A 12,038-nucleotide genomic window follows, 5' to 3' on the forward strand; every position below is an offset into this window, starting at 1 on the left:
TAATAAAAGCATAACTAGATACTATATAACTAATAATAATATTTTTTTTTATTAATTAAAATTTAAAAAACTTCGAAATATCTGTAAAATAACTGAATATAAAATAATATGGAACATTTAAATTTTTATGACGCATGACTTAATAGTATATGTAATTACCTACCTAGTATAAACTTTTTAATTATTGGTCCTAAATTCCAATACATAATTTGTAATATCAGGCTGCAAATTTTGAACGTCAATTATTAATGAATATATTTATATACCTACAAATAAATAATAAAAATACAATATAATTTAAAAAAAAAAAACAATGCCTTTAATCCCTTTGTGTTAATTACGAAATAATAATATAACACTGCATTATTCAGATTTAGTATGAATTATTTAGATGTATAGCATTATACCCTTTATGTTATTCCAATTTCCAAGAACAAAACCGTCTTTAAAACCTTTTATTCTTGTGTTCATTATTTAATTTAGATAAACCTAGTTTTAATTTTAGTGTTTTTACTTTTTTGCAAGTCGCAATTACACTTAGACAAAGCAACACTTCCTACATGTATATAACAATATTATTTCCTGTAAATTAAATTAATTTAGCTATTAAAGCGTTGAACTTGTAAAGAACTAAATTCAAGTTTTCAATTCAAATAAAAAGTCAAAAAACATTTTTATCTCTTTTTTAATTTATATTAAATTTTAAAACTGAAATGTTGAACAGGTATAAACTAGATGATTACCCAGTAAAATCGGTTTTTATTGAATTCCTAGGTACTTAATATTTATTTTTTACTTAATTTATCTGATTTCAGATTTCTAGTTTTGTTCATTCCTAAGACATACAATGTAACATTAACTTTATAGACAGAATGGTAAAGTTAACTCAATTTAATAATAGTGAATGTAAACAATAAATATATTTTAATCATTTATTTTTATTACATGGCTTACTTGGGTATTAGAGCAAAGGTTTCAATTTCAAATAATTAGACATTCAAATAATATAATTTTTATTATTTCAGATATCATTTCAATGTGCTAAAAGACCTCTAAAAGCACAAAATATGCCCTTGGAAAATGTTATGTTATTACACAACGGATGTAACTACTTCTGTTGTTAATGATAAACATTTACCTATATAATATAATATATGAATTCACAAATATACAGGTACATATTAAAATATTATACATTTATAACGGATATGTTGAAATAATTAAACAAAATTATAAATTTGTTTATCGATTATAACGAAACTTAAGAAACTAAATTTGTTATTTCTTTTAAGTTTTAACTATGTTCAACAGTCTCATATGGTACTTGCCTATACATTACAATAAATTATGAATTTTTTAAACTAAATAAAATATTAATCTCATAACTAAATAAGTGTCAATAATTTGTATTTAAACACATTGAACAAAATATTAAAATTGTACATTTCTATACTAATATATACTAGTATATACCTACCCACTGATGAAAACATATTTGTAGTATGTAATTTGCATAACATCACTACTTTTGAAAAATATAAAAACTTAAGAAGACTCCGATCCCGCATGCATTGTATCCAACAAACGTCAAACATAGCAAATCTGCGTTCAGCAAAAGCTATGATTTATTATCAAATTATAATATTTAAAGGAATAAATATTATCTGGGGCACCTCATAGGGTTATATTTATTGATATTTTAATTTCAAAGTGAGTTATAACTTTATAAAATATTACAATTTTAAAATGCTTGTTCCGTGTTTGAAATTAAAACATCAATACAAATCTTAAATGTTCCCTATATAGATAATATTCTTAAATTTAAGTTTGATAGTAGGTCAATTAATTTTAACATTAAAGCTAACAACACAAAATTGGATTTGCTGAACGTGAATGTTTGTAAGACGGAGCTAACATACTATGCACGCATCCGCCTCAGTCCTCATATCTTAAAACATTTGAAATAATATTTAACTATTTTTAGGTGAAATTCATTATATACTGCAGTCGATGCAGTGTAATCCTGTTCATAACACTTCTACCAAGTACCAGGTGCAAAACAAGTCGGGGCAACATTCGGTAAGTTGGCGTATTGTAGTGTACATTTTATTTATTTTTCACAGTTTTACAAATGAAATTGATAAAATACCAACACAATACGTAGGCACATGGCATATGGATATAAGTCAATTGATCGTAAATAATTCATCGCGCGACAGTCGACAATCCAATCGCAATCATTTTACCGTACGAAAATTGATCGCAAAGACCAATAATGTATCGAAGTATATTATTGAATGTTAGTCGTCGATCATAATATATCTCTTCTGAGTTTTGTCACTTTATTTGGTTGTTCATATTATAGATTGATTAGTAATAACGTGCCATACCATATATAAAACCTATTTTTTAATGTGATTACATGATTAAGGGACTGAGTTGCTGCCCGATGTGTTGTTTACGAAGTCCTGGGAATTCCGGTCCAATAACCTTTTACCTATGTAGGTGAGTGTGGCCCGAGTAACTATCACTGATTATCGATGACTATATTATAGTAGTTATTACATTTAAATAACTAATAAGCCACATAAACACGTTCGTTTTATCTAGAAACTTTTATCGCAAAATTACGCTACAAGCCTACAAATAATGTTATTCTATAATAATTACACGATATATTTTCAGACTATTTCATTTTAATTTGCTAAATTAATCTAAAAAAAAAATTACGACAAACCCACTCTTTAGCAAAACATAATTTTATAAGCTTAATAAAAAAACATACTTTGGGAGACGAATCAGCCAACCTCCAATCGATGCCTGTTGCAAGGTATCCCGGTAATAGGGTGGTATGAAGTGGTATAATTATTATATGGCCCGAAAATCGCAATTCATACGTTCCTCTCATCAACCTGGGACGCAACTATAGTAAGTACTTACTTGACTTAGGGATTGTGTAAGATATTATAATAAGTTGGTAGGCTTAATTGTTTTTATTATTATTATTTTGAATGCAATAACCTATGCTTAATATTTTGTATTATAATGTTTTTATCTTTTCATTAATAATATATTGTGTATCTATTAATATTGAAATACCTAGTTAGGTAGGTACTACAGTACTATACACTGTTATAATTTGTGATAAATTTTGTATCGGTATAAGTTTTTATTGCGATGAACTATCTTGCGATAAATTGTTTGCGATAAACCCAGTATACCATATTATATACCTAGTACATGTTAGTAGTAACACAGACTGTGGTAGTAATAAAATGTGTAGGACGTAGTTAGTAACAGCAATACCTATATGTTATTGGTAACAGGCAAAGTCGTAATAGCAATGTCGCCTATACTGTTACTGTATAACACCATAGAAAAGTATAGACAATAATATATTATAGTTGGTATAGTTAATGGTTTTACAATATACAATATTATAATATTATATTCTACGCTAAGTTCACCGGACCGTGTTCGGCGGTAATGGGCGTCGTCACGTGGACGCCTCCGCCGATAAGCCAAGTCGCGGCGGTGTCTGGTGCTTCCGGTTGGGCCCGCCGCCGAGCACTGCCAAACACAGCTCCGACGCTTCGTAGTCCGTACCAGTCTGTTTGGGTCACACGCCGTCACGCCGAACAGCGTCGGTTGTGAATATTGTGATATTAAACTGCACATGTTTTGGACGCCGATGCGATAACATTGAACAATCGTAACAACAGGCCCTGTTTATCGTCTTTTGGGTGCGGAAAATTGATAAATCGCTCCTTTTATACAATAACGTATTATGTATAATATGATACGTATATGATTGCGTATCATTGGGGTGACATGTGTTATAAGTCATTATCGTGACATTCTACATTTTATTTACCAAACGCGTCGTCACATTTGACATTTTTGAGCCAAGTCAACGGATATTTGTCTAACTCTGGAGTCAGGACCCTCCACTTCAGACTGCAGGAGTGCAGTGTAGTTCTTACTAGATAACTACTAAAATTGATTATAAAATATATACTAGTATTATAGATATAGATACCACCATTACTTCCAGTGGCCATACTAATTATGATAACTACCAGTATAGGTACATGAATATTTTAATACACTGTATAATGTTTTCCAACCTTTTTAATATAGTGATCCACAGTGGCGAAACTAGGGCTAAAATTGAGGGGGCTGTACTCCCTATATTACATGAAAAGTAACCCATTAGGCTGCCCCTACACCACCATATATATTCATTTAAAGACATAAAACAATCATACAAAAAAAAACAACAAATATTTATTTATTCAAGTTTTATTTTTCACAATAATAATATACTACCCGCTAAGTATAGTTTAGTGCATACTGCATACAGGGCCGGCGGCAATAAGGGTATGGTGGATCGTCACACCCCCTTTGAATTGTTCGTAACTATCAGTCGGCATTTCTTTAATAACAGAGAGCTGTCAGAAACTATACGATTTGTTAAAAACTGTTTTCCTAGATTTTCTTAGGTTATAATTTTAGTAATAAAAACGAGAACGAGTCCACGGCAGTCAGCAGTATTTTCATTTCTAAATCGGTAATTATATAGAGGATGACACTATTAATAGTCTACTATGTTATAAAAAAATTAAAATATAAGTGGATATTTATTATTTAATCAATGACTATTGACTCCACAATAGTGTTAGTATAGGTACAAATAAGGGGAAGCAGATTTAAAGTTTAAATCTCTTGCTGTCGTGGGACACAACTGCTCTATCCACCATTAATACTCATAAACTGTATTGACATATTTTGCTCTAATCTTCAACATTAAGGGTGGTTTCTGGAAGAAAATTTAATCTATTTAAAACTTTTGTGGGATCAAAAGTAAAAAAGCAGGTAAGTGGATGTCGCTCTGCTGTACAGTATTGACTTCAATGATATAATATAACTTATACCTATAAGAAAAACAATTCTGAGCAGAGACGGTTTGTCAGTCTGGATATTTTATATTGTTATTATTTATTATATCATGTAAGTTGAATTAATATTATAGTATTATAATTTTTTATTCGTTTCTATGGTGATATACAAAGCGTTAGAAATTAAAATCCCATTTTTAACGTTTTTTCGTAATTTTTCGGTGGTTTTTCCCGTTTCATAACATTTTGATCCAATTTGCTAAAAGATAAGGTACTATTTGTTGATATCGAAGCACTCCTTTTGGTAGAAATTTTGTATACAGGATATAAAAAAAAAAAATAAAAAAATAAACACTATTGTAAAACCACTAGATTTTCCTCGCTCCGCTCAGAATCTAAAATTCTCAGTGGGTACTTTTCCAGATATGTTACCTAGGTAACAATAATACTCTTATACAAATACATTAAAACGGTAAAAAGGAGAATAATTACATAACATCTAGAATAATTATAGACTAATATAATTTGACTATTGTAATATGTTAACCAAATAACGTAATTATTTTATAAATATGGTAAAATTGAAATATTTTCAAAATATATTGGTTGAGTTTTTATTAGACATTTGAAATATTCAAATTATAAGTTTTATCGATTTAAAAAAGCTTGACAATTTATTTAGTATTAGATGCGCCTTATAAGTTATTCTCACAGCAATTGATAATATCAAAAAGAAAATATAGCCTCAATATCATGTAGGTATTATTTATAATTATTTGAAAAAGATAATTGGCAAAACTGGATATTTACCGTAAAGTTTAAATATTTTGACAATATAAATATATTTAAACTAAAAGTGAAAATTTTTTCAAACTATTTTGGTTATTTTTTTTATAATGGTAGAAGATGACTTGATAATTTTAACCATTATTTTTTATAGTTTATATTCAATGATTTATCAATATAAATATAATATTACATAAACTATCTCTAGAAATAGTTGCCAATCCACCCATTTACTTTACAATGATCACTGTTCAATTTTTGTTCAATTGACTATTCAATTCAAAGTTAACACATTCATTACATTCAGTGACCTACCCAAGATGGGTACTCATGTGTTACCTTAAAAATCAACTATAATGTGCAGCAGAAGCGAGTTCTCGAATTTTTTTTTGTATATTCCAGTAGGTATGTACACAGTACACCGTAGTGCCGTAAATCATTAAGCTTAAAGATTTCTTGATTCAATGATATTGAAAGTCACCTGAAATAAAAGAAATATTTTAAGCACCTAAATACTATTTTTTTAATCACAGATATTTTTATGTTTTTTTAATCAAAGTTTCAAGAACATTCTAAGAAATTTTATATAACAATGAAATTTGAATATTCAAAATATGGTGAAGTAATGATTTTGAAATTTCTCACAGAATTTTAATAGGAATAACGATTAACGAAAAAAGTTATCAAAGGGCTCAGTATTGTGTAATAAATGCACATATGGTATTGGTATTACATAATCCATGTTGGTGTTGCAATGTACCTACAAACTACACGACATTATTCATTAGTTTGTAACCACGTGTTTTTTTATTACACTTATATTGAACTATAAAAACAAAACATTTACAAAATTAATAATCTTTGAAATGGTTTAGATATAGGTACATGAGCAGTAATGTTATAGTAATAAAAATTGAATAATGTTCTGTTTAATCTCTAATAATTCATTTTTATAGTTATCCATAAATCGTAAAAATAATTTTAATTATTTATATGTATATAGGTAAGTTTATATTTTTAAATTATAATTCAACTTTGTAAAAACATTTGGTATGTTGAAACAATTAATTAAATATATTTTAAAAAAATTACTATTGAATCCTTTTCCATAATAAATAGGTGTATTTCAAAATAATAATAATGATAAGATGTAGTAAAGATATAGTAAGATGTATAATAAATATGATATAATCATCATTTTGAACTTGAACATCTCATTAGCAATATAATTTTGCGAAATAAAAAAAAATATTTAATAAAAAAGAATTTACCGTCCCCACATTTTTATCAAAATAAGTCAGGGTGCGTTTAAATTATAAACAATTGTAGAGGAGATCCCTCCCCCAGTTTGAGCACTGCATTATAAAGACAAGCCATTTTGATAAATATGAAACTGGTTAATCAGTTAAAATAGTGGAATCGTTGTTTGTTTACAAAGATAAGAATTAGGACATGTAGACATCCATATACCTAATTTAGGTACTGTGATCGAAGAATCCTAGTTAACATAAATCATAAATTATAATGGTTGTATACAGTTATGGCTACAATAGTGGTTATGATAAATAAAAACATTTTATAAACCCGTTATATGCCAAATTTTTAATACAAATATTTCTTTTATTTTTTGATATTATCGTAAAAACTATAATATTACTTATCATATTATATTTTAAATGTTTTATTCTTTATTAAATATTAATATAATTTAATATAAACAGTGGTGAGAATACCATAACTTTGATTACATGTTAACACTTTGGTAACTAATATGCTTTTCGATCACACTTAAATACAATTCACGTCATGCATGCATGTATATAATATACAGTAATATATTGCAGGAAATGCATATACCATCGCATATTATGGAAACATTCTTAGGACCGAATCAAAGATTCTAATACATTTTCGCCGTTTATCATTTCGTCCACGTTGTTAGATTATACGGAAGGAATACCGTCTGTGGGTTTTGAAATATAATTATAAATACGATAAAATATAATTTTATTTTTATATCATATTTTATTGTATTTTTATTGCATTTTTTTATAAGCTTAAATAGTTCATACGTAAATATAACTAGTATTTACTATTTATTTATTATAATTTATAATGATTCAAATCATCTTATTTCGATGACCTTTATATAACCGTTTTGGCTACCGCTTAATCTTGACAAAACCTATCTGCCTGATCTGTCCGGATCGTGCGACGACTTAAGTCTTTTAAAAATACTAAAAAAACATTCTGGAAATAAGTGCCAACCTATATAATGTATATTATAATGTACTGCATGTCTGCATATTATACATAATATACATACATAATATGTTTCACATATCATATATGAACCCATGTTCAAATATTATTTATAAAAATATTTTATACACTGTCACTATAAAGCATAATTATACTATATAGGTAGGTATACCATTAAAATTAATTATGTCTGGTTTATTTTTTTATCTACCGTTATAGTTGATACGGCTAATAAACTATGAAAACAGTTTTAAGACGGGAAATAGTTTTGTTTTGATTTTTAATCTACGTGGAGAAATTTTGAAATTGGCTTAAAACTTAAATGATGCTGCTGATGTACGGGTCTTCATAAATATTTTATCTTACGTCCCCCATCAATATTCATGTGTGATACAACTGTTGGGATGATTATTTTAAAAATCTAAAGAATTACTATCCAATTGCAGGTATTATAATCATGTCAATAATTATTAATTATTAAGATTGTTAATTATGTGTTTAATTATATACCTAAGATGGGTTTAAACTTTAAACTAAATCCTTTTAACAAATTGCTATATAGAATATTTTCATGAACGAACGCGTGTGATAAAAAAACAATTCAATTGCATACTATATATCTTATTATATATAATATATATATTAGTAAGAGATAAACTAAAAAAAATAGAATGCGTTTTATCAAAGAACGAAATTGGCTTGCATTAATTTATTTTTGTAAATACTTTAAATTGTTCATTTTGTTGATTAGTGCTAAAATAAAATTACAAAATTGTATAGAACACTATTTTTAATGCAGAAAGATATACTAAAAATTAATTAATCGACATTCTTTAATAATTTTTACATAGGAATAAAATCATAAAAATGTGTATCCAATTACTAAATAATATTCGTGAAATATCATCAATTTTATGACGCGTCAAACATGTTATAACATATATTTTTCAGCGCAGTGGTTTTTCTATAATCCTAAGGATGATATATTTTTCACCAAAAGCGTACCCTTCCCTTTTCCACCGAAACAATCGTTTCCACAAAACAATTTCTATACCTACTGTCAAAACAATTAAAAGCTGTAATACAGTAAGTTTATTTTAAATAGGTATCTTGTCTTGAAAAACAATGTATTATAAATTATAATAAAATAATTTTTATATTATAATTATATAATAATAAAAATTAAGCAATAATAATAACTCTGTGCCGGTACCAAGTTGTGAGTTGGTCGAAACAACATACAAAAAACACATTTTTTTCAAGTACCTAAATAATAGTTTTTTTTAAATTATATCAATATTAATAAGTAATAAACTAATAACACAACGTAAATTAATGTTCTTAATAAATAAAAATAAAATAAAAGATATATGCATTTTTATTATTAGTTTGGTGTCTTTTTTGTGTTGTACCATATTAATAACTTAAAAATATAAATATTTTTTTTTAATACAACAACACTAATTATACAGCGTCAATTTTTATATTGGATAAATAAATATATTGATATATATATATATATATATATATATGTATATGTATATAGGTATATCCGACTAACTTATGGCTTTGGTACCGGTATAGACAACAGAATTATATTATTATTATTGCAATAAAAATGAATTCATTAAAATGTATTATAGTATAGAGTATATGTAATGTTTTCAATACTTTATAGTATTTTAAATAATCTTACTGTATTACAGCTTTCAACGTTATAGACATTTTTTTTAGTGAAAATGTGGTGAATATTTAATATCTCATTTGGTGAAAACAAGTATTGGCAAAAAGGGAAAGGTACACTTTTTGTGGAAACGGTTATTGGTTGAAAAAAAGTACATTTTTTATGTCTCTAGTATATATTAACAATATCATTAACAGACATGTTCCCTTCTGATAATATGTCCTAACTGTCCAAAATATCATAGTGTAAACGTTGATAACGTTATTTTATCTTATTATATAATGACTAATAAATAATAAAGTCTAATGTGTGTTATTGACGGATTAACTAATGAAAAGAATCTTATTCGCAAATACTAGCATACAAAATATATTTTGCGTGATATCAGAATGAGTATTTGTTTATTTGTGATTTAACTACTATTTTGAATTTTCTATGAAAATTGCTATGCGTACCATTGGTACTATATAAGGGATGATAACCAAAGTGATCATAACTGTAAGCGATAGTATACCTAGTTATAACTCGACACTCTCAAACCTTGGACTATTCGAAGTAATAAATCACAAAAAAAAACCACCTACCTAAATAGTAATTGTTTCGATTATAAAGGGGTCATTAGTACACATACATAATATTATAGTTTATCAATCAACGTGTTATTGGTGTATGTATGTTGCATGTCACACCGGAAGTGTTCTTGAAGACATAGTTAATTACACGACTTTTAAACTTAAATACACTAATTAGCATAAATTAACAAGCGATCCTTTGTAATATCGTTTATAGCTCGAAACCGAAAAATTCTATACCAAATTAAATCGTTTTCAGAGAGGCTTTAACTATTAGTATAACTGCGCAGTTTTTTTCTATCGTAGTAGTTATTTGAACTATAAGGCATTAATGCTATTATAGTTATTATAAATTTATATACTATTAAACATTAGAATTAAAAAGTAATAAATAATATTATACTCTATATTATATAGACCTTTGGATTTAATAGGATGTGTGTCAAACAAAACAAAACCGAACAATATATAAATACAATGCAGTTGTCTAAAGAAATTAGGACAGCTTAGGCATGGGCACGAATTTACGGTATTATAGCCGATTTTATTTATTCATATTAATCAGTTTAGATACCTAGTGAAATTTTTTTTCCTTTCCAAAAAGATTTTTTCTCGATTGAAAATTTACAACAAATATACTTCTACTATAAGGTCACATAAAATTCACCTATATAGTTTTGTCAACATCTATATCCCATGTTGTTGCTGCGTCTATTGTCATTTGTCATTTAAGGTTATTGTTTAGTTTTAATTCATTTTTAGTGTTAAATATAGTTCGGTGTTGTTTGTAAAATTTACACAACAATATTGTATATATTATGATATATATATTTCCATCCATTGTTTATGAATCGAAAGTTCCATTACAAAAAAACGTAGACATCACTCTGACCACTCTCACATTATTTATTTACTGCGCAAATTCATTTGGCGGCCTGTGCACAAAGACAATATTCACTTGGCATCGAGGGGGATATTAATCACGAGAAATAAAACATATATAATACGTACAAAAAAGGACCTTCACGATTGCTATCAAATGTTTTTCTATCCTTCCGTAATCAGCATTCACCCCGTAAAAGATGGATAGGTTCCAAATGCCGCCATCACCGGGAGAGAAAAACTAGACGTCTATTATACAAACGCCCTCATAATCATATTCTTAGTGTTTTCTTATTGTTCTGTTTTCATTGAAACAAATTACTATATTTGCATATTATTATACAGATTGGAGCTAAATAATATCCCACGACAATATTAAGTGTGTAGTTCATTTGGATTTACCGCCGTACTATATTGTGGTGTGAAGATTGTGAAAAGATTACAAAATGTAAACGTGTTTTTAACGAAATCCAACAAGTTACGAATTCACGTAAAAATTTACATTAATTTTGTTTAATCAGTATACTTATATGGTTCATGGATTTATATATAATATATTACAAATTCTATAGATTTTTCCAAAGTACCAACCTCATATTTATCAATTTATGTATACATTTAGTTCAAGCAGCCTTCTAAAGCAAAATTTATGTTTTATATGTATCTATACCCTCCTTGAAAAATGGTATATGGAGTGGGGTGAGTGAAAATAAATGAGTCTAAATCCATACACTGCACCTTCACTATTAGATAGGGAAACAATCTATACAGTTACAAACAAATTCACATAACTAAGTGTCCTCAAAGGAAGGCTTCTTAAATCCGTTTTGTTCAGGCCATTAAATCGTCTATAATTTTAATTATTGTTATAAATTATAACAGATATTGTAAATTGTATTGTGAAAAATAAAAAATAATAGAAAATGTATTTGCATACCTACTAATAAAAATACA

General features: G+C 27.2%; 1 long non-coding RNA gene across 1 annotated transcript in view; it reads left to right on the top strand.

Moving 5' to 3' along the window:
* Positions 1–928: 928 nt before the first annotated feature.
* Positions 929–12,038, top strand: part of LOC115034515 — a 54,658-nt gene continuing 43,548 nt past the window's right edge. Inside the window, exons 1-2 of the long non-coding RNA XR_003839877.1 lie at positions 929–1,174; positions 1,985–2,079. This is a non-coding gene — a long non-coding RNA (uncharacterized LOC115034515). The remainder of the gene's footprint in view (positions 1,175–1,984; positions 2,080–12,038) is intronic.

The sequence above is a fragment of the Acyrthosiphon pisum genome, chromosome A3 (assembly GCF_005508785.2).
Source record: "Acyrthosiphon pisum isolate AL4f chromosome A3, pea_aphid_22Mar2018_4r6ur, whole genome shotgun sequence".
In the NCBI taxonomy this organism is placed as follows: Eukaryota; Metazoa; Arthropoda; class Insecta; order Hemiptera; family Aphididae; genus Acyrthosiphon; species Acyrthosiphon pisum.